This window comes from Falco naumanni, chromosome 1 (genome assembly GCF_017639655.2).
Source record: "Falco naumanni isolate bFalNau1 chromosome 1, bFalNau1.pat, whole genome shotgun sequence".
Classification (NCBI taxonomy): domain Eukaryota; kingdom Metazoa; phylum Chordata; class Aves; order Falconiformes; family Falconidae; genus Falco; species Falco naumanni.
Window position 1 is genome coordinate 36,485,821 of NC_054054.1, and position 25,771 is coordinate 36,511,591.

The 25,771-nt window shown below is 36.7% G+C and overlaps 1 protein-coding gene across 1 annotated transcript in view; it reads right to left on the reverse strand.

Moving 5' to 3' along the window:
• GALNTL6 (polypeptide N-acetylgalactosaminyltransferase like 6) overlaps positions 1 to 25,771 on the reverse strand; it is a 487,161-nt gene that overhangs the window by 238,874 nt on the left and 222,516 nt on the right. The gene's annotated exons all lie outside the window — the stretch shown is intronic.

Consider the following 25,771-nt stretch of genomic DNA (forward strand, 5'->3'; position numbering starts at 1 on the left):
AACACAAAAATCCCAGGTCCTTTCCTCAGAGGAATCATGATCTAGATTTCATATAGGACAATAACAAAAACTGAAAAATGCAAATACCAAAGGGAACAAAGTGTCAGCGCTGGTGCTCATGAGAAACTAGACAAAAATTCATGCAGATACCTCAGGCATCAGCCCATTTTGAGGTGTTTGCTCCTCTGTCCCATTCTCCCACCCGACTTGAAGGAATAATTTGTTTTGAACTCAGCTTTAGAATTCAGTTTCATGGGAATTCAAAGTAAGAGAGTAATTTGTGAAAGTTCTATCTCTAATCTTGGTAAGTGAGATCAAGGAAGAAGTAGATGAATGTTTGCTCTTTGAAAGCATGGATAAGGAGAGTAGACTGCAAATCCAAGATCAAAAGAGAAAGCCCTAAGCCACCTCTAAGAGTCAGACCACTCTTCATACCAAGCACAAACTTTCTGGAATATGAAGGGTTCTATCAAAATTATTTTGGAGTCAGCTGAAATTACTGAACTCTAACCCTGCAGATTACCAGGAAGACCACCCATAAATGAGAAAAGAATACTTCAGTACAGTACAGTAACAATTTAGTACTGTGCTGATAGCATTCATCTATCAGGTAGAAAGGGTGAGGAGAAAGAAATGCAGCTGTCTACAGATTATCTCTACAGTAGTATGGTGAACATGCATGTTGGGTTAATACACAACCATGGTACTTTTCCATTCAGTCCGATATCTAGTCCAAAACCTGAGAATAACTTTGGGAAATAACTTCTGCTGTGCCTTTGCAACCTCCCTTTCTCACATTCTCCAGAGAACAAAGAAACAATTAAGGAAATATAAAAATAAATATGAAATTCTCTACTGCAATATTTTGGGTATTATGAGAAACAAAAACATGGTTCCTTTGACAGCCTTACTACCAGTTAGTAATGTACTCCTTTTAGAGCAGATCTGTTTAGTGAAATAAGTTTGATCTTAGAACATGGTGCTAAAATTGAGAGCATCTATAATCTCTCATTGAGAATGTATACTACACAAGACTGAGGCAAAACATTTTGTAAATTGTGATTTTTAAAAAATGCTGTACTCCATGCCTAACAAATGTATAATTAGTTGAAATTTGCATCTATTAATTTCCTCATTGGAATTTTAATATTGTACATACATACCTTCTGTTAAAGGCTGTACAAGATGACAGCCCAGATAGTAGTCACTGGTAGTTATTGACTCTATATTATTCCTACTAACTTAAAAATTCTTTCTCCAAGAATTCCCTACTGACCACAAGGCATTGATCTAGAAATTTGGCCTAGGCTGTCTTCATGCTACATACAAGCTCCAAAACCAGCCAAAACTAAAAGGTACCAGAGCAAACAGACATTTTGGAGTTTGTGGGGGAAAACCCCAAAACAACTTTGCTGGAGTTAAACATCAAGTATTTTTCCAAGAAGTCTGCTTGATATAAGTTCAAGTCCATTGCTGCTGATCTAATGAATACGTTATTTCTGTATTTGGGGTGGTTGTCCAAATCAGACCATTTATCAAAGGTAACCTATCATTGAGCAGGACTAGAGAGGAAATAATAAGAGTCCATAGCTTCATTATTCTGCATTACAGGAGAAAAAAGCTGGATGGAGATATACAGGAAGAAATTTATTCCATGCTATTGTGCCAAGAGAGAAAGTGTATCAGGCAATTTCATAGGAAATCAGTCCTAGTGCACCATTTAATAGATTAGTAGCCTTTGTGTAAAACAGCATTCAATCTACTGTGGTTGTCAAGCTTAAAATCGAACAGGCAATTACACACATCTATTCAGAAATAAATTATTCCAATTGCTTGAAAGCACCTATAAGAAAGTATGCTTCATGGAACTCAAAGAAATTAATAAAACCCCAAAGATTAATGGAAACTTCAGAAAAACTAGAGAACTTATCCTGTGCTGTGAATTTGTACAGTGACCAGTTAATCTTTCTGCTCAAGTTGGTTTATCTGACAGTAAACATAATTTAGAATTAAGTAACAGAGGCTGTATTAGGTCACCATCAATTTCAACTTAAACAGAAAAAAAATATTAAAATGTAGAAATCTAAAAATCCTTTAATCATCACAGGGCCGACACAAATATAATTCTATCAGGTATTCTCTTTCAGCCTTATGACTGCCAAGACAACCCTTGACTCCATGTAGCAAAGGTACAGTGGGAGACAAGGAACTGCAAAAGGACATACCAGACCTCCAGTTGTCACTAATGACAAAGGCTTCCGGTCAAACATCACCTTCAATGCCTACCTGCCTTAAAGGTTAGGAAGAATGTTTTCAAGCAATTCTGTTTTATGGTGGGCTTTTCTAGAAGCGCTATTGAATTTCTTCCAAGGAATGACAAAAATGTGGGGTTTTTTGTTTTGTTTGTTTTGTTGTTTTAAGTAATAACAATGGAAGGGAGAGAGGCAGTCACTCTGGTCTCCCGAAATAGTGAACAGTTGCTGTGCTTTGGGCAGAGTTCCACTGTTGCTTTTGTAAATGTACTAATGAGCCATTGTCATACTGGTGCCAATCTGGCATTAGCAGTCACCATAAATTTACTGCAAGAACACTGCTGTTTGTAATTAGCTCTTCATTACACAATCAGGCTGATTTAGAGAAGCTCTCATATGATTTGCTCAGCAAATGAAGCAATATAATTACACCTCACTCGAAATCAACAAATTAGACTGCTGTTTGCAATTGGTTGTATTATATGCTGTTAGCATTCTAGCAATTGCAGGCCTGTTGCAGCCTTTAGCACTTAAATAAAGTAAGCATAATTAAAGTACTGAATATTTTTGAATTTGCAAGATCAGCTACGTAATAGCCACAATTCTTTGCAATTAAAAAAGGAGCCAAGATTTATGCATCACAAACTCTCCATAAGCTTAAGTTCAATGTTGATAACACCTAACGATACAGAAATAAGCTAAAAATTGCAGTGAGGAAATAGTTAAAGGAGCAAACATTTGCTTCATAGGGATTTATTCTGCAGTCAGCACTAAAGACTTAAGCCTATTCAGATCAAGAGTAGACGACAGCTTTAGCTATGTCTTTGTTTCAACACATCCTTAATAAAACTAAACATAACAATCTTCGCTCTTTACATTTTATAAAAAAAAAATCTGAAATTTTTCACGTCAATCTTGTGGATAAGTAAGAGCAAAAGAGGAGCAAGTCAACTGTTTGAATGTAGCAAAGAAGCCTAAATGGAAGTGGTTAACCAATAGGAGTTCTTCCCTTACATGATGACTTGGGGCCAGGCTCTACAGGATACAGGAAAGCACAGTGCTGTGTGTACATTAATTCATTTATAATAGAGACATTAACATCAAGAAGTAAAAACATATAACAAATGTTAGAAAGAGGAAACAGATGAGGTTGTGAAAAAAAACCCAACCCACAAATAACCCCTGTAGACAGTTTACTTATAAGGACATTCAGGTATATTTATACTATGCTACTCTAATGGATCAGATTGACATCTGAATGTCTTGGAGATACTGTATCGGTCGACACTGAAGAGGCAAACACCTAACAAGTCCAGTATTTACTACAATGAGCCAGCCCAATATATTCACAATAGCAATGAGGGATAATCAGCTTTTCCACTGTTTTGCCAAGACTGTACCTATTGTCCTCTTCTTTACATAGCAGGGTTACTAAATCCTGTGGGTTTGGGATTCTGTTGGCTTGCCAGAGGAGATGTCAAGAGGCTAAAGGCTTAAAGACCATATGCATATAGATCCTATTTGAAAAAAATTCCAAAACAAATTATAAAGACTAACAGTCATTCGAGTTGTTGAGCAGCACCAAACCATTCACTTTTTGCCAAGAGTAAAGACCATGGTAAGCCACCTATCAGTATAAACAGACAGCTCCAATTTGCTCAGTATTTGGCAATCTAGCATCTAACAGTGCAGCGAAATTTCCTTTTTTTTTTTTTTTTTTTTAGATGGCAGATAGCAAACATGGACTGACATTTCAGGTCTGATCAGGGAAAAATAGTACTGTGCTACAAATTAAATGATGACCAGGAATGTATCAATGACTGTGATATGCTAATGGACATTAGAAAGACTTGTGGGTAGGAAACGTTATAGAATCAGCAATGACCTTCATTACCAATGCAATTTATCTAAAGTTAAGGTCAGGACACAATTTCAAAGGCTTGTTTTCGGATATCATAAATAAGTGCTATATGTTAGCACACAGTGAAGAAAAGTACATAGAGAAACAACTTTTTACTTGATCCTTAGCAAGACTCAAGATATGGTTTGAATAATTTAATGCAACTTCCACACAGATTTTTAAATTCCCTGTATTCTACATATTTGCAGAAGACTGAGGATAGTCAAAGAAAAATTACGTCAAAACAACAAAAGTTCAGTTAAGAGAATGTTAAGAGAAACATCTGAAAGGGTAAAAAGCACCCCTGAAGCACTGACGGATTTCTGGTTTTGGTAGTCTTTATTCTGTTTGAAACAAACCACACTTCTGTCTCAGAATAATAAATGTACAACAGATTTAAAGAAGTGTGAGAGGAAGAAGTTTGCCTGGTCAAACAGCAAGGCATCAAAGCCTGTTCAAAATAAGGTGATAATCGAAGTCAAATCTCAATGAGTAAAAACCCCTCATAGCTAGAAAATTGTGTCCCCTACCTTAAGAAAGTAGGACAAAAAAGAAAAAAGATGTTGAAGAAAGCTTGCAAAGGTATACGTGCCTAATAATAAATTCCAAATAAATAAATTTTCCAAAGAGGGAAGCTTGCCAAGAAGTAAGACTACAATCAGATAAGACAATGTGAGAAAATATGCAAGTTATGTGGCATCTGCATCCACAGTAGAAGAGATTTTGGTGACTTTCATATTACAACTTCTACTTATCACAGACACAGTGGAAGATATCTCTTGAAATTAAACATTAGCAGAAGCAGCTGTAAAACACGTTTATAATACAATCAGTATCAGAAAGTCAGAAACAGAGGCTATTCCAGTTGGAGTTTAAGGGAACCCTATCATGAGATGGCTGAATTGGAACCGCAGCAGATACCTACCACTTAGCATTTTGATCCTAGAGAAAGAGTAGGTGGCAAATATAGCCTCAGTATTCAAGAAGCATACTTGCAGGTTGTAGGAATCTCCCACCTTCTGAAGTCTGACACCACTATCAAGAAAACTGACAGAAAGTATAAAAACCTACAGAATTTATGCACAATATGGATAATATATCATCCTACAGAACCTGTGTGTTGTTTTTACCAAACATAAAAAGGCAAAGCAACTAAAATGCTAGGGAGGGAAAATTCCTTTCATGAAAGGATTAATGCCTATTCACCAGATTAATAGCAGGCAAATTGCTAGTTTTTACATCAGAGGGAAACTAACACTGGAATACTACAAAGACCTATTTAAGGACTGCTTTTCAGCTTATTCATATATGATTCAGAAAAGAGTTAACAGCGAAATGACATTTTTTTGCTGACTAAGAGGCTAGTAAAGACAACTTGAAATTCTTTCATCAATAACTGGATGGCAGATGAATTTCAATGTAGATAACTCACATGGGAAAGAAAAGGTTAACTTCAAATATGTGGTGGACTGAGCTGACAACCACTACTATGCAGAAAAAATGATACCAGATAGAAATAGATATCTCAGTGGAAAAGACAGCTCAATGTTCACTAGTAATCAAAGTAAGAATGCAAAGAAAATATAAAACTTTCTTATGCCACTCAAATCTATTGTGTGCCTGCACCTTTAGTACTAGCTACAGTGCTCTCTCTGCCATCACCCAAGATACAGGACAAGTAGAAACAGCAAAATAAAAAAGTAAGAGATGGTAGAAAAAATATTTCTGAACAAGGAATGATAGGAATGGTAGACAGACTAAGACTCTTCAGTGCAGAAGAGGTGACTGAAGACTGAAGGCAAACTTTATGTGTGAAATCATGAATAATGGAAGAAAGGTAGGGAGATAACCCTGCTTTTATTTACTGTTTCTTCTAATAGAACCAACAAGTATCAAAGCAAATGCAAGTGAACTGAAAGGGTGCTTGTTCTACACTACATGCATTTAAAACCAAAACAGTACCACCAAGCACTGTTCAAAAGAATTACATAAGTTCCTGGAAGAAAAATTCACCAAGTTCTAAAAAGAAAGATGTTACTACTTCTGCCTCAAACAGAGGCACTAAGCCACAGATTGCTGAAAAGTTATTTCACCGAATCATCACTAATTTTTTGATCTGTTTCACTCTTTCCTAAGTATGTGTTATCAACCTCATGGGGACAGGACACGAAGCACTGCTCTGACCCAGTACAGTAACTCTTAGATTCCACTGGAATTAGTAATTAAGAATTGGGTCCCAGACATCCAGTACCACTTTAATGATAGGTAACTATAATTCTTGGTCAGTGGCATCCAGTCAGCTCAACAGGGAAAACAGAGCAAGAAATTGTATGAAGATTGCTGATTTTCTGTGGATATTCAAAAGGGGAGAGCATAATTTTATTTCGTTTCCAGATTCTTCAGAATAAGTCAAAGATCAACAATAAGTAACAATACTTTTTGCTACCTACAAATCTGGATGGTACTCCTGTCTTTGTAAATTTTTTAAATTGTACATTATATGATCACAAAGTCAAATGGTGTACTGCAGCTAGCACTGAAGAGACCTTTATTTATAATAGTGTTTTACTGTAAAGGATACAAGCAAGTGGAAAAATGAATTCACTGATTGTTTTAATGTGTTAGTTTAAGGACTGAGGTCTCTGAATTCGTTTTGTGCAAAATTCCAGTTTTGAGTATACTGTCCAGATTGGTATAAAATATGTGGAACTGTTGACCTTGGCAGTGTAAGAAAAAGACCTTTTTTTAAAAAAAAAAAAAAGAAAATTACAAAAGTTGAGAAGACTATTATAACAATGGTGACATAAGCTGACACAGTTAATATTACACTGACTGGTAATTATCACATAGTGGTTGTTGAGAAGTTATTCTTTTAATCTCATTAGCATTTAGATATTTAATTCTAGATAGTTTTAAAGATAGATATATTAGTTTACTGGTTTTACAGTAATTTACTGTGATTTACACTATTTAAACATCTGTATTTGTATTTGCTATTTTTGTACAAGTTTTGCAAATATAACATCTCTTGATAAATTCATTTCACTGCAATGAAGTTGCCATTACATTCCCTAGGCAAAAAGCACACATTTTAGAAAAATCCCGATATGAAAGAATCAACTTAATATCTCTGTAAGAGTATGCTTTCTTTATAACCCATCTGTAGTAATGAGTTATTGATGAAAGTTGCCTTAGAAAGATCTTGAGCATTTCATAGAAGCAATGGGCTACTAGAGGTGTTTTGTAGAAATACAGTCAAGAGTCTTTTGCAAGCAAAACTTTAAGGAATTATTCAGATCAGTAACACACCAGAAGAATAGCTGCAGTGGAAAACATTCAGCTGTGATTAGGCAATCCAAATAGACCTGGTAGATCTTAAATTTGCATATTTGATATTTACAAAGAACATAAGCCATTGTAATGGGGGCACAGAGGGGTTGTTTATTTTGCTTTCAACTAGAACTCAAAGCATGCAGATTAGCAGAGATGATAAAGTAGTTTAAAATCAACTGAAATGAGATTAATAGGCTTGTTTATATATGTCTATGTATATATTACAGTTACATAAATGAAATAATTATGAAGACCAGTAAAGATACTACCTTCACAACCAAACATACTTTTAAAAACAGTAAAAAGCTATTGTGGGGATGCAATCCTAACACACCTACTTAAAGAGAACAGTTTGCTGCCCACAGATTTGGTTTGTGCCTCAATAAATATGAGAGCAAGTGGAAACACAAATGCTGCAAAGTGGACCTGGAGAAGTGGAAAGGATGGAGAAAAATGTTACAGAGCTAAGAGCTACATAAAAAATAAATAATGTGTGTACATTGTGTACTTACCATGAAAATGCTGTCTATGCAAGGACAGGTGTAGAAGTAGTAGAATAAAAAAAGAAATAAAAAGACATATAACCTTAAAATAAATTCTGTTTTTACTTTCTACTGCATTCTTTATCAAACAACAGGGATACTGTTATAATTGAATTTCATAGCAGATTTTTTTTAAATGGAACTGTAGTTCTGTTTTGAAGACAGCTGCCTACTTTCTTTTCACTTTCACTTTATGGAGAAATTTATAAGCTGGTTTTGTTTGTCAAACAAACAGAAGCTTCTCTGAGTTCTTTTGCAAAACGTCACCAGTTTCCTACTATGTTTCCATTCCTTCTCTCCCAATTTTATGTCAGAAATAAAGTAATTATCTCCCAGTTTCTTATCATAAAGTAAACCACATTAACCCTGTAATCTTCACAGTGCAAACAATACTGCTAACTAGGACTAGGGAGGGAGGTGGCAGGATGTGTTAATATACACTACTGGCTTTCACCTCCAAAAATTAAGTTTGACTCATGTTTCATAACTGGAATAAATCTGGTTGCCTGGGTTGTGACAATTAATCCTAGGAAATAACAAGACAAAGTGAGCAACATTCATTGATCTAAGGAGTTCAGGAATTAGTTTGTGCATAGCTAAATGGGGAATTAATTGAAATTTAATGAAGTTTGCAAACCATGTTCCAATTCTAAAAAAGTGTTTTAATAAGCACTGAGACTGAACCATCTATACACACCAACATTCATGCTCCAGAAGGAAATTTTAAGAACTGAGTTAGGAACATGGGGTTAACTGCACACATGAGCATGAAATAGGAACAGTTAACAGCTTCAAATAATCATTTACTACTCTGAATACCATAGTTCAGAATATATAGGGTTAGAAAAAATTGCAAGCTATTTCCATGGAAAACTATATGCGTTTCCAGGAAGATACGACCTGTAACAAAAAATGAGATAGGAATTAAATAATTCATGAAAAGAAAAGCATAACTGCCTCACGTAATGGCAAGCTTCATTCAGACTAAGGCATTCTGTAACGTTCAAGCTATTGCTACTAGTTATCTTTAAAAGAAACAATTAATATTAATTGTTTGTGAGGCAAGCCATTTCTTTATATCTTCATATGCTTCACAGTAATTCCTACATGCATAAGTTGAGATCAGGACCATGTTAGCCATGCACAGACAAACATGCCCCCCAAAACCAGTTCTTGCTTCAGAGTCTGCAGCTGACTGCAGGCTCATACAACAGGATAAAATGATAACTGAAGAAACACAACCCTAAAGGGGCCATTGGCATTTATTTCTTTTCTTATTTTACTTCACTGTTTCAGTACTTGCATCTGTTCACTTGCAAGACATTTGTGTGCATCTAAAAACATTTTGGAGAAATATTAAAAACAGTCTCAAGGACAGTTCAACAGTGTGTTTCTAAGAAAAAAAGGAAGTTTCCCTTGTCTCATAATTTCTGTCTTTACTGAAATAATTTTGCTGCTGTTATTAATGGGCAGTTTAAAACTACCTAGAGCATAAAATGTCTCCAAAAATAAGAAGTGAATACAGATGCTGTTCTGTAAGTTTCAGTAGATAATTTCCTAAAAAACATTAAAAGCCAAATTTGAGTTAATGCCTAGAATAATGATCACTTTTGAGAGAAAAGTGCAATTAGGCTTAGCTAAATCAGAAGGCCGTCAAGACAACTCTGCCCATATACCTGCTGAATCCAGACTCCCGAGAAGATTACCTATTTTAATTTCTCCTACATTCCTTGTTTATCTGACACAGCATCTATGCAAACAGATACAAGTTGAAGACTGTCCCAGACTGCAGCATTATTGCAAAAGTGTTAAGGAATAGACAGGAGCGGAAAGGAATAAACCCTGTAGTTTATTCAAAAGTCTACTTTCTTCTATGTAAGTTGGTCCCATCAGAAGCCCCTAGCATTTCATTTTCACATGTGAGATTGTAACATCATTACAGATTTCAAAAAACACCAAAAAAACCCAAACCACCCCAACTGAGGAGAAACCTGGATAGAAGTACAAAGCTTTAGAAATTGCACAGGGAACATAACCCATTTTCACTTCCTTTCTTAAAAGTTAAGAGCAAAAGACTCCAGTATCTGAACAGTTAAAGTCAGCATTCACCTTGCAAAGCAAATTGATGGTTTACAATCATCTGTCTAGCAGCATACTCCAGATGTGTGACCACATTTAATGCAGAACTTATACTTGATCTGCAGCCTACAAGTCTGGTGGATGCCAGATGGATGAGAAATGCATATATAGTTTCTCATTCAGTGTTTAAAATAGCAACACATTACAAATTACAGTATACTTCATACAACATCATACACTAAATAGAATTAATTCCCATGAAAGTATGTGCTTTAAAAGTTAAGAAGATGTTTCAAGTAACCATAATGGTCTGAGAGGAAAGTTAAGCACTGATAATGTCAGGAATTCGTTATGCCTTTTTGTCCTTTACATTTTCATTGTCTTTTCTTGCTTCAGCCATGACCTACAGTCAGCTTAAATCACACCTGACAACCCAGCAGAAAGGCTGTAAAAGCAGCAATTAGGAACACTGAAAACACCCAAATAATTTATTGTCACCCTGGGAGCAGTTTCTGTCTGTTACTAAAAAATGCTTGAGTCTATCACATCACTAGACAGTCCCAGACCAAGCTGTGTCTCAGCATCAGGAAAGAAAACCAGGAAAGTACTGGCAAGGAGGAGAGAAGTGAGAAGAGCCTGCGTTGAAGCCTTTGTTGAGACATTAGAAAAAAGGAGAAAATTCAGAGTAACTGGTCCCCTTCTTCCTATCACAGGTAACTCCTTCCTGTCTATCTCCACCACCCTTGTTTTATATTCTGCCTGCAACGCACAACTTTTCAGAAAAAAACCCAAGCAGAGTCAGATTTCCATAATGAGTGAGGAAAACGTTGAGGCAGCGATGATTGGTTTTAAGGATCAAGTGCACCAAATAAAAGTCCTCTAATTTGTTTACTTTATAATTTATGCTATGCTGCTATATTGGTGTATTCACTAATATCCTGAAGAGACACTCTTTGTAACATTTACTTTATGGAAAAATTAAACTGATAATTGAATAATTTATTCTATTAAAACCAATTTCAGTGCTCTACTACAGTTCTATGACCAAAATAACTTTACCACTGTAACTCTTTAGTCATAATCTACTATTTTAAAGATTTATCATATTCTTTTCAAGCCTGACTTCTATCCTGAGGCTAGATATAATCTGAAATTGCAGATCACTAATATAATGCAAAAGACTGCCAAGTTAATGAAGCAACTTGCTATACATAGCTGCTGAAGTTCCACTTCAATATAAGGTCAACAAGCCTAACGATTCACCTCAGTGTTTATTCTGCATTAAACACTTAAGGAAACCTGTTCAGAAGATTGTTATCACTTCAGTGTGGGCAGTTTTATAAAAAACATTTATACGGTTAACTTTTTCCCAATACACGATACTTACGCTGCCATAACAGCAGTATAGTGACACTCATGGTATTATAAACTGCAGGGAGGATATCTGCCCTGATGCCTGCTGAGTGCAGGCTTAAGAAAAAAGTATGCCCTGCCTTAGTTCCTGTAGTGACTCACCTGAGGCATCCCCGCCAAAACCAATTTTCTTAACATTTGCAACCTCTACAGAACTGAGGTTAAAACAGAAGTTAAAACTGCGCTGGCCATTAAAACAAAAGGAGCAGAGAAATGTAAGTCATTCAAGTAACAGTCATATTCCCAAGATGGTGGGTATTTGACAGTAATAAAACATAGGCATAAGGGGAAGACACTAACCTTCTCCAACACATTGTGCAAAACCAATTTAAACGTTCCTTATTATTCCTTGTTGGTGTTGTATCACCAGTGTACATCACACTTTACACACATCTTGTTTTCACTGCATCCCACAGCCGACAAACATTTGTCTTACTGTTCAGATGTTGGAGTTGCTAACATGTGCTTTGAGGCACGGCACGCCGAATGTTTTCAATTGCTGTGTGATAATCTGCTAGCAAGGCAAGAGATCTGATCAGAGCACCAGGGAACCATGTAGAAGTTTAAAACACAAAACAAGCATAAATGTATGCAAATCTTGATGCCCATTTGAGAACATTCCAACAGCAAATCTCTTTTTCCCTGCTCATATTATGTTAACAATAAGATGTTAACATAAGATGTTCTGCGCCTGTGGAATATCGCTGGATACCAAAAGCAGTAATACCCATTCGGCATGAAGCTTCTCAAATGCATAATCTTATCCGCTGGGTTAGTATTCCAGTTGGCTAGAGGTACTTCTGGGCAAAGTAGGGAGATACTTTCCCTGGTATGAGACCATCACACAAAGCAACAGGAATTTTAAAGAGGCTGAGTTCATTCTGCTCAATTAGATAAGATGATGTTGGTTTCTCTGTTGTAAAATTATTGGAAAAAGACAAAAAATAAAACTAGATTATGACACTGGCAAAACAAATGTACTACATGGTATCAAAATACCAGGCAGACAAGAATGACTTCGAAGTTAAATATGCTCACAGAAGTCCAATATGAAGAAAAGAAATTCATGACAAAAAAACAATCTTAAAACCTCAAAATGGGATTAAGGTAAAAAATCCTCTCTCCTTCTAAGACATGCTCCAATTAAAAATAATTTTCTTGTATACCAGATTGCTCAACGGAAAAGGAATTACTTTAAATATCCAAAAGAAATTCCAAATATGTTTCCCATAAATTAATGATACTTAATTTTGTCTTGTAGTTTAATTTTTGCTCTACTGGATCTTTCCTAAATCAGCAAAAGGCAGTGCTTAGATGCACTGCTCAGAAAGTAAGTACAATTTCTCAAAAGCACCCAGCACTCACCAGCTTTCAGCATAAAATTAAGACAGCTTTATGGAACAGAAGTCCCACTGACACAGAAGGAAATAATATAATCAACATAAGAATCAATAAGATGTATTATTCCCTAAGTTTTTTTTAGGTACAAAGATTTTCATTTGGGGGGTTTTGTGTTGCCTTCCCCCTTGCCTTCCCCCCTTCCCCAAATAAATCTTGAAAGGCAGCCACCTAGCACTACAAACTCAAAAAACAGGACAAAAATCACAAGGCTTCACTGCCATTCAGCAAGACCTGGACAGGCTAGAACCTCATGAAGCTCAGCACAGGCAAGTGTAAGGTCCTGCAGGACAGGCTGGGGCTGACCTGCTGGAATGCAGCTCTGTGGAGAAGGACCTGGGAGTTCTGGTGGACAGCAAGCTGCCCACGAGCCAGCAGTGTGCCCTGGTGGCCAAGGCGGCCAAGGGGATTCTGGGGTGCATTAGGAGGAGCGGGGCCAGAGGGTCGGGGGAGGGTATCCTCCCCCTCTACTCTGCCCTGGTGAGTCCTGTGCCCAGTTCTGGGCTCCCCAGTTCCAGAGAGACAGGGAACTACTGGAGGGGGTCCAGTGCAGGGCTACAAAGAGGATTAGGGGCCTGAAGCACCTCCCTTATGAGGAAAGGCTGAGAGAGCTGGGGCTGTTTATTTTGGGGAAGGGAAGACTAAGAGGGGACCTTACCAATGTCTACAGATACCTTAAGGGCAAGTGTCAGGAGGACGGGGCCAGGCTCTTTTCAGTGGTGTTCTGTGACAGGACAAGCGCAACGGGCACAAACTACAACACAAGAAGTTCCATCTGAGCAGGGGGAAGAACTTTTTTACCCTTAGGGTGACAGAGCACTGGAACAGGCTGCCCAGGGAGGTGGTGGTGTCTCCTTCTTTAGAGACATTCAAACCCCACCTGGACAGAACTCTGTGCCACCTGCTGTAGGTCAATCTGCTTTAGCAGTGGGGTTGGACTAGCTGATCTCCAGAGCTCCCTTCTACCTGTGATTCTCTGATTAGACAACTTTGTATATCCACAGGCTATAATTAACAGGAATTATGAAGTTAGAAATAAAACTGTAGTTTTCGTTAGAAAGATACACAACATGAAAGCAACAGTACTGTCCTAATGGTTTTTCAAACTACTCTCTAGATGCCATCACATCCAATATTTTGCCCTACAAAATCGTGCAACACGGAAGGGATAGACAGATCCTTGTATAGTTGGAAACACATGTTCCTGTTGCAATGAATACAAAGACAACTTATTTTTTCTTTTTTCCACACAACAAATTATTCACGTATGTTTCAGCCTAAGGTTATTTGCTTTTCATTATCATCACTTGCATAGACTTTTTTGGTTCAATTTTAGAAAGAAACTGTCTAGGTGAACACTATACTCTCTTGGCTAATTCTAGCTTACTCTTCCTTATACATAATCAATCTACCCTAAGCCTTTCCTTGTAAAACAGGCAATATACCAAGGAACAACATGCCTTCTGGGATGAAGATTACATCACTGACTTTTTACCTTAACACATCAATCGCTCTACTTCAATTCTCCTTGACAACTACTAGTTCCCTAAAGCCGTGCAGAAAAACAGCAAAGAATGGCATTTTATATCATCCCAGAGCTACTTCAACAGAGACCCAGAAATGAGCCATTTTGCATCTCTTTGATTTCTCATGGCTTAATCTAAGTATTTTAATTAGCCCTGCACTTTCTGAGTTTTACACAAAGAAGGAATATCAGATTTGCAGGTCATTACTATCAGTCACGTTAATCCATTTCCCTCTGCATTTGCTGTGCTTGGTCAGGTCTGGGTGCCAGCCAACCAACCATCGCCTTCATGAGACATGGTGAGGCAGCTGTAAACTACTGGTCAGAGATATTGACTTTGGTTCTGAAGCAACTTAGTTCTATTTAAATACAAAAGAAAACAAAAATGCCTATTTCAGTACTTTCAGTAATATTTCTTATGAAGCTGGGCAAAAGCAAGTGCGTTGCTCATAAAAGCCTCAACATTTTTCTTCACACAGTGCACTTCTTTAATTTAAAGGGAGTTGGCATTGAGACAAGAATTGGCATGTCACAGGAAAGGTATGCTCATTTTGGTGATTTTAGAACAGCTTATTCCTTCAGAAAAACAGACATACTAAATACCTTTTTTATTGTATACATTGACAAACCAATAGAAGAGTAATTGAATTCAAGGACAATTTCCATAAATCTAACACTAGTTTTTTTTCTGTGTAATATTTCTAAAAGCATCAGAGTTAAAATAATATATATTTGGCAGCAATCCACAAGGTTGTATTTGAACATTCAATGGGAATATTTTTACTCTTTGAATGATTTAGAAAGCATCATATAATACTTCTCACAACATGGCTTTGAATAAAATGGTCAGTTAAATAAATGAGAGTGCTACTGTCAAACAACCAAAATTGCTCATAGTTCTGGACTTGTTTTTTTGAAATATGCCTGTGATCGAGAATACTAAATCTACTGGACTGTTTATATTTACATTTAATACTTAAATAATTCCATCTAAACTCACAAATATGTTAGAGGGTCACACCAATGAGATTTAGATATTGCATACTGATCAGAAACTAGCACAATCTTATAATTCCAAAGCTCTGTCCAGCTATTTAAAGCAGACAGGAAGAATTGCAGTTATGTATTTGTATTTGCATATAATCAGAAAATTGGCTTTTACCTTTACAGCAAATGGGAACTGGCTTTTAGACATCTGACAGATACCTGATTAATATACTGAGAAATAAAGATAAATACTGCTGATCCATCTTAAAATGCAACCTTATGCAGAAAGATGAAACTAAAAAAGAAAATACATCTCAAATTCAAAATAATTTTCTCAGAACTATGTTTCTGGTCCAACTGGTCCAAGTTTTTCTGCCATTCACCCCTTTTGGTATGATCCCCCTCTGCATTTCCTGCAAAACAGATTCTCATTCTTGTCCCTCAGCTCCCTCCAGATTGTACTGATCAAGATCCCTTTTGACACACATTTTTCCAAGAATAACTGCACCACCATCCATCACTATTCCTTCTCCTCAACTACTGAAACCTGGAATCATTCAGGTTCCCTGGGATTTTGTAGCCTATTCCATAGCTATGAAGGGGTTTCTGCTTCAGGGGCACTTTTCTGGACAAAAATCTAAAAGAAGCAAGAAAATCTGTTTCCTGTGATGCTAAAGAATGCAGCCTGAAGGAGAACACTGAAGACAGGAAAAAACCAATTTCTGCTTCTCCTCAACTACTTATCTCTCATATGCTTGTGGGGATGTAACTTTGAAGGGTTCTGCTACCTCACTTGTATTTATCTTTTTATGAAAAGATGGCATACGAATTTAAGTGGCTTTACAGAAACAGTCTGCAAGGATGCATTATCAAAAAAACATGTGTGCATCTGCAATATGAGTTATAACAGCAAGAGAGGTTAGACAGGCAACTTAGAGTTAAAAATTATTTCATACAGACTAGTATGCAGTTAGATCGCTGCACCCGTGACTTGCCTCATAGCTCACGCTGCTGCTTGTGTAATGCAGGAGTGCCACATCACAGAGAGACTATGAGGCAGGCAAAATGTTAGAACAGAGGTGACTATCCTGAAATGAAACACCACATGGTAAAAAAGAAAAATAATTGTAAAACCAGACTGAAAACAAAACATCATAATTTTTCAAAGATTTCATAATATAGCATATGGTCGTGGTAGTGGTTTGGTTTTGGGTGTTTTTTTTGGTTTGATTTGGGGGTTTGTTTTTCTTTTTTTGGGGTGGAGGGAGGTGAAGTCTTTAGTAATAGTTCTTGGGCATCACAGGTTTGATTTTTTTATCTCAAGTTGCCTGATACAATTCAGCCTGGTACATGCCAGCTTAATTAGATATGCTACAAGAGATACAAGCCATTTCATCTCAGATCTTTTTCAGTCAATGTAATTTTTTTATACTAGGACAAGCCCATCCCTTCTACCGAGCTTTACACGAATTCTGAAAGTATCCAAAAGGACAAACACAAACCACTATAGCACAGAGGAACACAAGTGATTGTCCATATGAAAAATGAAGATGATATGATGACCAACAAATGGGCAAGTTTACAATTTGGTATTTGCATACAGTTTACAGTTTCACACATCTTTGAAGGTCTCCCAAACTCTATCCCACTGAAACAAAGGAAAGTTGTTTTTAATTGCATTTTTATAATTAATGTTATTTTACTGTTTTTCAGAACCAAGTCATACCATTTTAGAATATATAATTGGCAGGTAAAGCATAAGTTGCCCACTCCAAGAAGGAAAAAAAGTTGAAATAGGTAACACTTAAAAAAACTAAAATAAACACAAAAAGGGTGGAGACATGAGAAAGGGTAAGAAGAAATTAGCTCACAGTACTTGTTGAAGCTCTAAATTCAGTTAAAATTACTTCAGCTAGCAAAACTGACAAAACTTTACAGAAATATTCTATTCAGTTCAGAAGTAATAGTCATAATTTACTTCAAAATTTAATCAACTTTACTACAGGAGTAAACATTAAAAAAATAAAGGGGTCCAGCATAACTGGCACTGTCAATCTATATTACAATTCATGCCTTCACATTCACAGCTGGCATCCAGATTGTCACTCACTAGTTAAAAACATGTTTAACTTTCCTCCAAAGAAAAAACCCAAACAAACCAGGGATTACATCAAAAGAGGATATTTAAGGTCCTGTTAATAACACTGAATAGATGCACATATTTTAATTTGTCCTGCAGTACACTTCAATGTCGTGTTCATGTATTATGACAGTTTGTAGCACAAAACCTCTTTCATAAAATTAATATCAAACTGCCAACAAAAAACCAGAAGAAGGAGGTTTGCAGATAAGCAGCACGCACTTCGGTTAGTGTTTTCAAATATATTTGAGGACAGTTTTACACTCAAATATAAGTTTGGATTACTTTAATTTTTCCATTCATTAGTATCATCTACCATCACTTTCTTCAATTAAAAATGAAAGTCTTATAAGGAGCAGCTGAGGGAACGGGGGTTGTTCAGCCTGGAGAGGAGGATGCTCAGGGGGGACCTTATTGCTCCCTACAGCTGCCTGACAGAGGCTGTAGGCAGGTGGGGGTCGGTCTCTTCTCCCAGATAACAAGTGACAGGACAAGAGGAAACAGCCTCAAGTTGTGCCAAGGGAGATTTTGATTGGATATTAGGAAAAACTTCTTCAGTGAAAGGTGGTCAAGCATTGGAACAGGCTGCCCAGGGAGGTGGTGCAATCACCATCTCTGGAGGTGTTTAAAATACATGCAGATGCGGTGCTTAGGGACATGGTTTAGTGATGGACTCGGCAGCCCTGGGTTAATAATTGGCCTTGATCATTTCAGAGTTCTTTTCCAACCTAAATGATTCTGTGATTCTATGAATTGCCATAGGTAAACCACTCAAGAACAAGACTAATATCTGTTCTGAATTATTTTTCAGTGCTAAAGGATACTGACTTCAGTATCATTTTTTTGTTTGTACACAGTATCTCTTTTCATACACCTGGAACTACTTTGTGGAACAGACTATGGGACTAAGATACTTGAATAATTGTTTAAAATAATCATCTAAATGATTGAGTTGTACTTGTAACGTGTTTTAAAGCACTACCGCTTTCCCTTAGAACTGTATATTTTAACAAAGAAACTCTGTGAGGTTGAGTATTTACAAATTTGTCTTAGATGTGAGTGGCTTTCCTTTCTGACTAGAAATACTGTAACACAAATACAGAAAATGCTGCAAAAGGCAAAGGGATGTTGCTCACAGCTTCTCTGTGGAGCTGCAGCAGAAACAGCTGCTACTTATATACATCATGGGAAGTTAGAAAACTTATGTCTTATTATTTCTCCTTTAACTTGCCTTCTCCATCAATACTGATTTTCAATCTGAAAGATGATGTGTTATATGACTTCTAAAATGGAAGACACAACTAATTTCATTTCTGTCAGAAAGAAAACTGTAATGGTATTTTGGCCTTCAAGATTACTGCATGCATATGATACTGAGAAACGTTCCCCACTGTTATAAAACACTCCCTCACCCAGCCATTGTACAGGCTACATTCCCTACAGGCAATGATAATTAATTAGTTGATCAGAACATTCCGAAATCCTTAAAGAAAAAGCATCAGCAATGACATCCTACATTTCTTATAATAAAATACTGAACAGTCAACCACTTCCCTCAGCATAGCCAGAGGACATCACGAAAATCCATGAAGCATGGGAGGGCTCTCTTTAAAAGACCTCCACACCTGCAAACATCTAAAAATGATTAATTTGGGTCTCTTTGTAATTAAATGATGCAGAAACATAGTAAAACAGTAAACTATTTTCCATCCTGCTAATATCTAAAGTTTTATAGCTGTGCACAAACAGCACTTTTACAAAGAATGTCAACTGTTTTCTAAATTAGGCATGTTGCCCTTCAAACAAAGGGGAAGAAGAAATTAGCCAGAGTCTTTTCGAGATTTGTTGAGAGATTTCTACCCACTAAAGATTATTAGGTCCTAGTAAAGAATCAACACTTCCCCTACAATTAATATTATGCATTCCCTTTGATTATTTTTTTTCAGAGATAGACAATACTGTGGAAAAGCATCCTGACCTAGCAGTAAGAAAAATCATCTTATAAATCTTACAAACCCAGAACAAACCAAAACACCCCCGGCCCCAAAGCCCCACACACCTCTCTGATAATAGCAACACTTAAGCTTCCAAAACGAGGAATCAGCAGATTCTGGAAATCTGCATGCCTGAACGCCATGCACTTAGCTGCAGTATGTTTTGCAGGTGTGGTTAGAAGTGTTCTCTCCATCATATAAAAGCAAAATCCCTAACAATTTCCTGTTCTAAATGGTTAGGATTTTCTGTATCGTGTAGCACATTCTGCTTTGCTGAAACACTGTAGGAGTCCGGCCTTTCTCAAACCTGGGTGGTCTGATTGCCTCTCCAGCCAGTGTTATATTATGGAACAAAATAATGCCAATAGACTACCTTCATATAAACTTTACATATAAACCTTCATATAAACTTTACATTATATATTAGCTTTTCATAAACATTTTTTACTTTAATATATATATATATTTAGACAGATGAATGCATTTTATTCTCATTATTAACTCCATTTCAAGTTTGATGCATTTGTCCCAAGGCTTATTTCTTGAATTAGTGCACAGGGAAGGCAAGGGAGGGCAGTTATTATGGGGTGAACAAAAGTTGCTAAGTCACTGGCCATAAAGGAAATCAACGTATTTGTTTGCCTCCGTGTGCTGTCTGTGTCTTGGTAGAATTATGCAGCAGCCCTACAAAGCTGAAAAAACCGAAGCACGTACTCTCACAATACATTATCATACAACAGGATATAAAGAGAAAAAAAATCACTACCCCAGGTAAAAATATTTTATATCTGTGACTTGGGAATGCAGAGAGGAGTTTGCAAAAACTCATGGTGCGTACCAAACCATCTTGCTTCTGGCACTCTCCTTCACCAAAATCTTCCACTGTATGTAGAACTTATTTGAATTTAAAAAGCCTGATTTGACCCAGTCCTATTAAAATAAATCCTTTATAATTACTAGATGCAAGTTACTAATGTTTTGCTCATGAATCAGTAATATTTAAAAAACAAGCTGTGCATGACAGATCCATTAAAGCGTTCAGCCATTTATAAGCTTCATAAAATTGCCCATCTGCCCGAAAGATGCATGAACTGAACTTGGAAAAACAGCACATACAGAAAATCCCCCAAAGTTGACTGAAATGTCTGGATAGTAATTTTGGAGAAAAACAAAATATTTCTTTTCAAGCTAATCAAAATCATAATTGTTGAACAAGAATATTTGTAACTAGACAATTCCATACATCACTAATGCTTCCTGTGAGACATGCAAGATGCACAGAGCAATGAACAAACACGCACAAGTACACTTCTGATTTTTGACTCCAGAAAAAAAAACAAAACTGCATAAATACATACAACACTACACAAAATAGATGCTTTTGACAACAGGGTCTTCATTTATGCAAGATAAATAAATTAAATAAATACAGATGATTGTGGAACTGCTTGCCATTAGCCAGGAAAGAATCATCAGAAACAAATGTCAAATTATGTATTGTGTTATCTCAGAAAACCATCAAGATTAAATGAATACAAATGAATTGCAGCTCCTTTAGTACTCTATACAGTTGGGGTTTTTTTTCTTGTTTTGACAGAAATAGAATACACCAGAGCCTTAATGGAAACTTAAATTATTTTCTATTTTACTCTATGTCTGAAGCAAGGTCAAAATAGCTATTACAACTCTTTAAATATTTCTGATTTTGTCAGAGTTACCAAATTAATAGGACAGGAAAAGCCTTTGTTCTTCACATACAAAGCTTTGAAGGCATTCATTTGCTAAACTCGTTACAGGATTTTTCTTTCCCTAGGCCTTGTTAAGATTTGAAAATTAAACACTGGGAATGCTACACATAAGAAGCGGTCTAGAAAGGACACCAGCAAAATGCATATGGAAAAAATTGCATATAGTTAGTAACCAAATCAACATTTTCCTAGCTGTCTTCCACAGAAATTATTAGAAGCTACTTTGTATACCTGATATCTGACTGTAAGAGCTTTTACAGGCCAATACACAGTGTTTTACTACCAGAAGTGTAGGTTTAAAATTATTTTACAAGTGACCATAATAATTTGCTGCTTTGGCTATCTCACAGTTTTCCTTATACTACCAACCTTTATTTCTTACCTGTATGTCAAATTTGGTACCAGTGAATGAACAGGAAAAGAGCTACTCATTTATACTGTTGGTAATGTATTTGGAATAATATTAGCAGATCTCAGGCTTGCCCATGATTTGCAAATAGGAGGGATGTCCTGGTTTTGGCTGGGACAGTTAATTTTCTTCCTAGTAGCTGTTGCAGTGCTGTGTTTTGGATTTAGGACGAGAACTGACATTTTTAGTTGTTGCTAAGCAGTGTTCATGCTAAGTCAAGGACTTTTCAGCTTCTCAGGCCCTGCCAGCAAGAAATACGGAAGGGCACAAGAAACTGGGAGGGGACACAGCCTGGACAGCTGACCTGAACTAGTCAAAGGGGTATTCCATACCATGGGACACCACACTTGGTATATAAACTGAGCCAGGTGAGGTGGAGGCGATTGCTACTCAGGGACCAGCTGAACATCCATCAGCAGGTGGCGAACAACTGTACTATGCATCACTTGGTTGGTTTGGGGTTTGTCTGTGTCCCCCATTCCTCTCACCCTGAGTTTTATTTATCTTCTTGTTATTTCACTTTCCATGAAAATTATTATTATTATTGTACCGTACTTCTTTTTAATCATTAAACTGTTTTTATCTCAACCTGTGAGCTTTACCTTCCCCCCTCCCCTGCCTCCCTGGGGGAGGACTGAGTGAGCAGTGGAGTAATACTTAGCTGATGGCTGGGGTTAAACCACAAGCTGATGGGGGAGGGGAAGGACAAACCAAACCAGTATACGGCAAAATAATGTAAAAGTTTTTCTGAAGTTACTTTCTTTAAGATGCATAAAAGGTAACCCGTAGCATGCACAATGCTACTGCCTGTTCTTTAAGGATGTTACTGTTTTGCTTGGTGATTACAAGCATACTTGAAAGTCTGCACTCAGGAAAGGGGAAAGAGATTTCTCAAGTCTGCTTAGGTGAACTCAAATGTTGCAATTAAGACAACCCTGACTGTAACAGACTACCATCTTTGGAAAGACTACTAGAATGTTCATTCAAAAGCTTGTCACACCGTATTAAACTGCATTTAACTTTGAAAACCGAAAGCTGCTAGCCTTTCTGCGTACACCGAGAAGATAATGAGTTATTTAAAGTAAGGATAACACTGAAACAACAGTCAAGAATGAAAAAGATCATGAATAAATTTCAATTGTAAACTAAAAGAAAGTTTCTAAATAACAGACAAATAATGTTTGGCAGGAACCCTTGATGTTCATACTAAGGCGAACCCCAGCTGATTAGCGCATTGAAAAGATTACTATATAACATCTTAGGCCTGTACTCCTGACACATAATAACAAAGAACACTGCAGGAAAGAAAATTTGATGGGTTTAGATGCACTGTTTGCAAGAGGTCCAAAGCCGTGGACTTCAACTGCTACCCTACCTTACCTGACTACAGGTTTTCATGCTGAATACTTTATTCATGAGACATATCATCCAAAGATGTAAAAGTTAATTAACAACTCCATTATACTACTCAATGAAGTTGTGGAAGTAATAGATCTGGAGTACTAGCTAAGAATAGCTAAATGCCAATGAGATTCCCAAGATCACCTAATCAGTATCATCAACTTCGAAATTCAAAAAAATAATTAAAACCAAATTTTTAACACTAAGAGAGAAAGAAATACAGTGAAATGTGTATGCACTGTATCTTTTCCATTTTTTCAGCTCCTAATGTGCATCTTTTCCATAGTTCATTAATTACAATAGCTGAAGGTGGTAACTGTAATTGTTCAAGCATCTTGTCAAGTTGTTTAAAGTATCACTGCAATATAATAATGCTTTTTCAAGTGGAAGGTAAACAGCTGATGTTTGAGATAAAAGCCAATGGCCAACATAAACCCCAATGTTTACTCAGGTTTGGATTTTTTTTCCCTATTTATGAGATCAGATAAGAGTATTCCACATGAAAAATTTTAATATAATTTTACCATAATTCGATTTTAAGGTCAAAGACATGTAAATCAAAGCTGAGATGCATAGTAGGAGATACAAAACTAGAATGTATTTAATTTAATACATGAATAAACAAACTTCTAGTATTTCAAGAATACTCAGAGCAAATACACTGATTTATTTCCAAATCTGCTTCAGGTATCTTCAGAACAACACTTCATACAAGTATGGCAAAAACATTTAAGTTGACACACAGAGGACAAAACTTGCTAAGTACAGGATGCCAATTGTTTCCCATCTCAAAAATTCTTTGCATGTTCAGAGGAGAAAGGGATGCAGCCTATAGCTATTAGCACGATGCACACCCAGCAAGCCCTTCATAGGGTAGGCAAGCCAGGAAAGATTGACCAATACAGAGCTTGAGGAAACACAACCTTCGTATTCTGACTCCACAAGCACTCAAAAATGAAACTGCTTATCTATTACAACCATTTCCAGGAAGTACGCGAAACGTAATTTGTTTTCATATTAACATTGCATGACTGAAATTTTCATTTTTACAGCTGAGCTGTATTTGAGTTGCCTGAGTGTGTGCAGCATTTGGACGTGGAGGTATTCCTAACTTTCTCCCACAGCAGCCATATTTCCAATTAATTCTGTCTAGGTAAAGCATACAATTTAAATTATTTCAAGTTATTCCCACTTCTCCTTTTCTCACAACATGACAATATTCTTATGCTCCAGCAAATGAAAAGCATTTTGAGATGAGCTGCAGATGCCTTCAATATGGTCATTATTCTTAGCGCTGAACTGTCCTCAACCTCAGGGCAACCCTTTCTTTTCCCATTGGTAAAGCCATTCTGTCAAGTCAGAATGCCTCCAGTAATGAAACTGTTATTGCAAGGTTCATGAAGGAGCTGAAGGCAAAAGCCTATACTCTAATTTGAGAATGAATGCCCTGTAACAGAAATCATAACATTAAATAACCAAAATTGAGAACAGATAGTGATGAACAGAAAACATAGTATTACGGATTCCCATCAGTATATTCCAACTCATGCTTGGATATCTTTTAAATTGTACTTGTTAGAGTGACAGTACTTTATTTTGACCAGAAAGTAGTCCAAGTTTAATAAAATTCAAACAACATCTGTGTGCGTACATTACAGAGGAAAATAAAGAGGCATTTTATAGCTCCATATACCAAGTATAAAAATGTAAATCCTATGTTTAGTTAGATGTCTAGTCAATACAGACATCTTGAAATTTGATTTGTTTCATTTTCTGTTTGGTCTTTTACTTTTTTAAAAATCTCCTTTTAAATATAGTGATGTATTGTTTTATCAGCTTTGAATAAAGAGACTTAATTTTTAACCCTATATGAGGGTCAGTCTCTTGATTTTTCTGATGTATTGCACATGAAGTGGTAACACCATGGTTACTAAGAGCACACCTGACCTGAGAAGAGTTTTCAAGATAGCAATGTTAGCGCTCTCACATTTACAGGTTTCAAATACCTAGGGTGTCAGCAACTACATTTGGGATGACTTGGATAACACCAATTCATTTGTGATACTTAGAAAGAGGATTTGCATCTACTGCAAGAATCACACTGTAATTGATAAGGCTTCTTGGTGACCCTATTACTAACAGCTCATTAATCCTTCCCAGATTGAGACAAAACCTGGACTGGTCTAGCAGATAGGGTTCTCTTGTTCTCAGCAGTCTCCCTTCAATCCATGACATCCACAAGGACAGATACTTCAAGGAGACATGAATGGTAAACACCAAGAGTGTTCTTCTGTGGCAAGACAAGTCTGTATGCATAATCCCTCACAGAAGGGTCATTTTACATTTCAGGCACAGATTGCTCCTTGCAAGCCACTTCCAGGTTCCACAGTCTCCAGTTACTTCAAAAGATGGCAAGACCTCGACTAGCACTTTCAGCTGATTGGTAACTTACTTTGGTGAGCCTCTCCCTGCTGATACAACAATGCTTTTCACCACAAACTTCTCTGGCAGTGCTGTATTTTGGGTAAATGTAGGAAGGAGGTCAGAGGGGGGAAGAATAATAAAATTCCACTTGCAAAAGCATATGCTTGTTTAATTGCTGTTTTCATTACAGTTCCAGACACACGGTTTGTTCTTAAAAAAGACAATG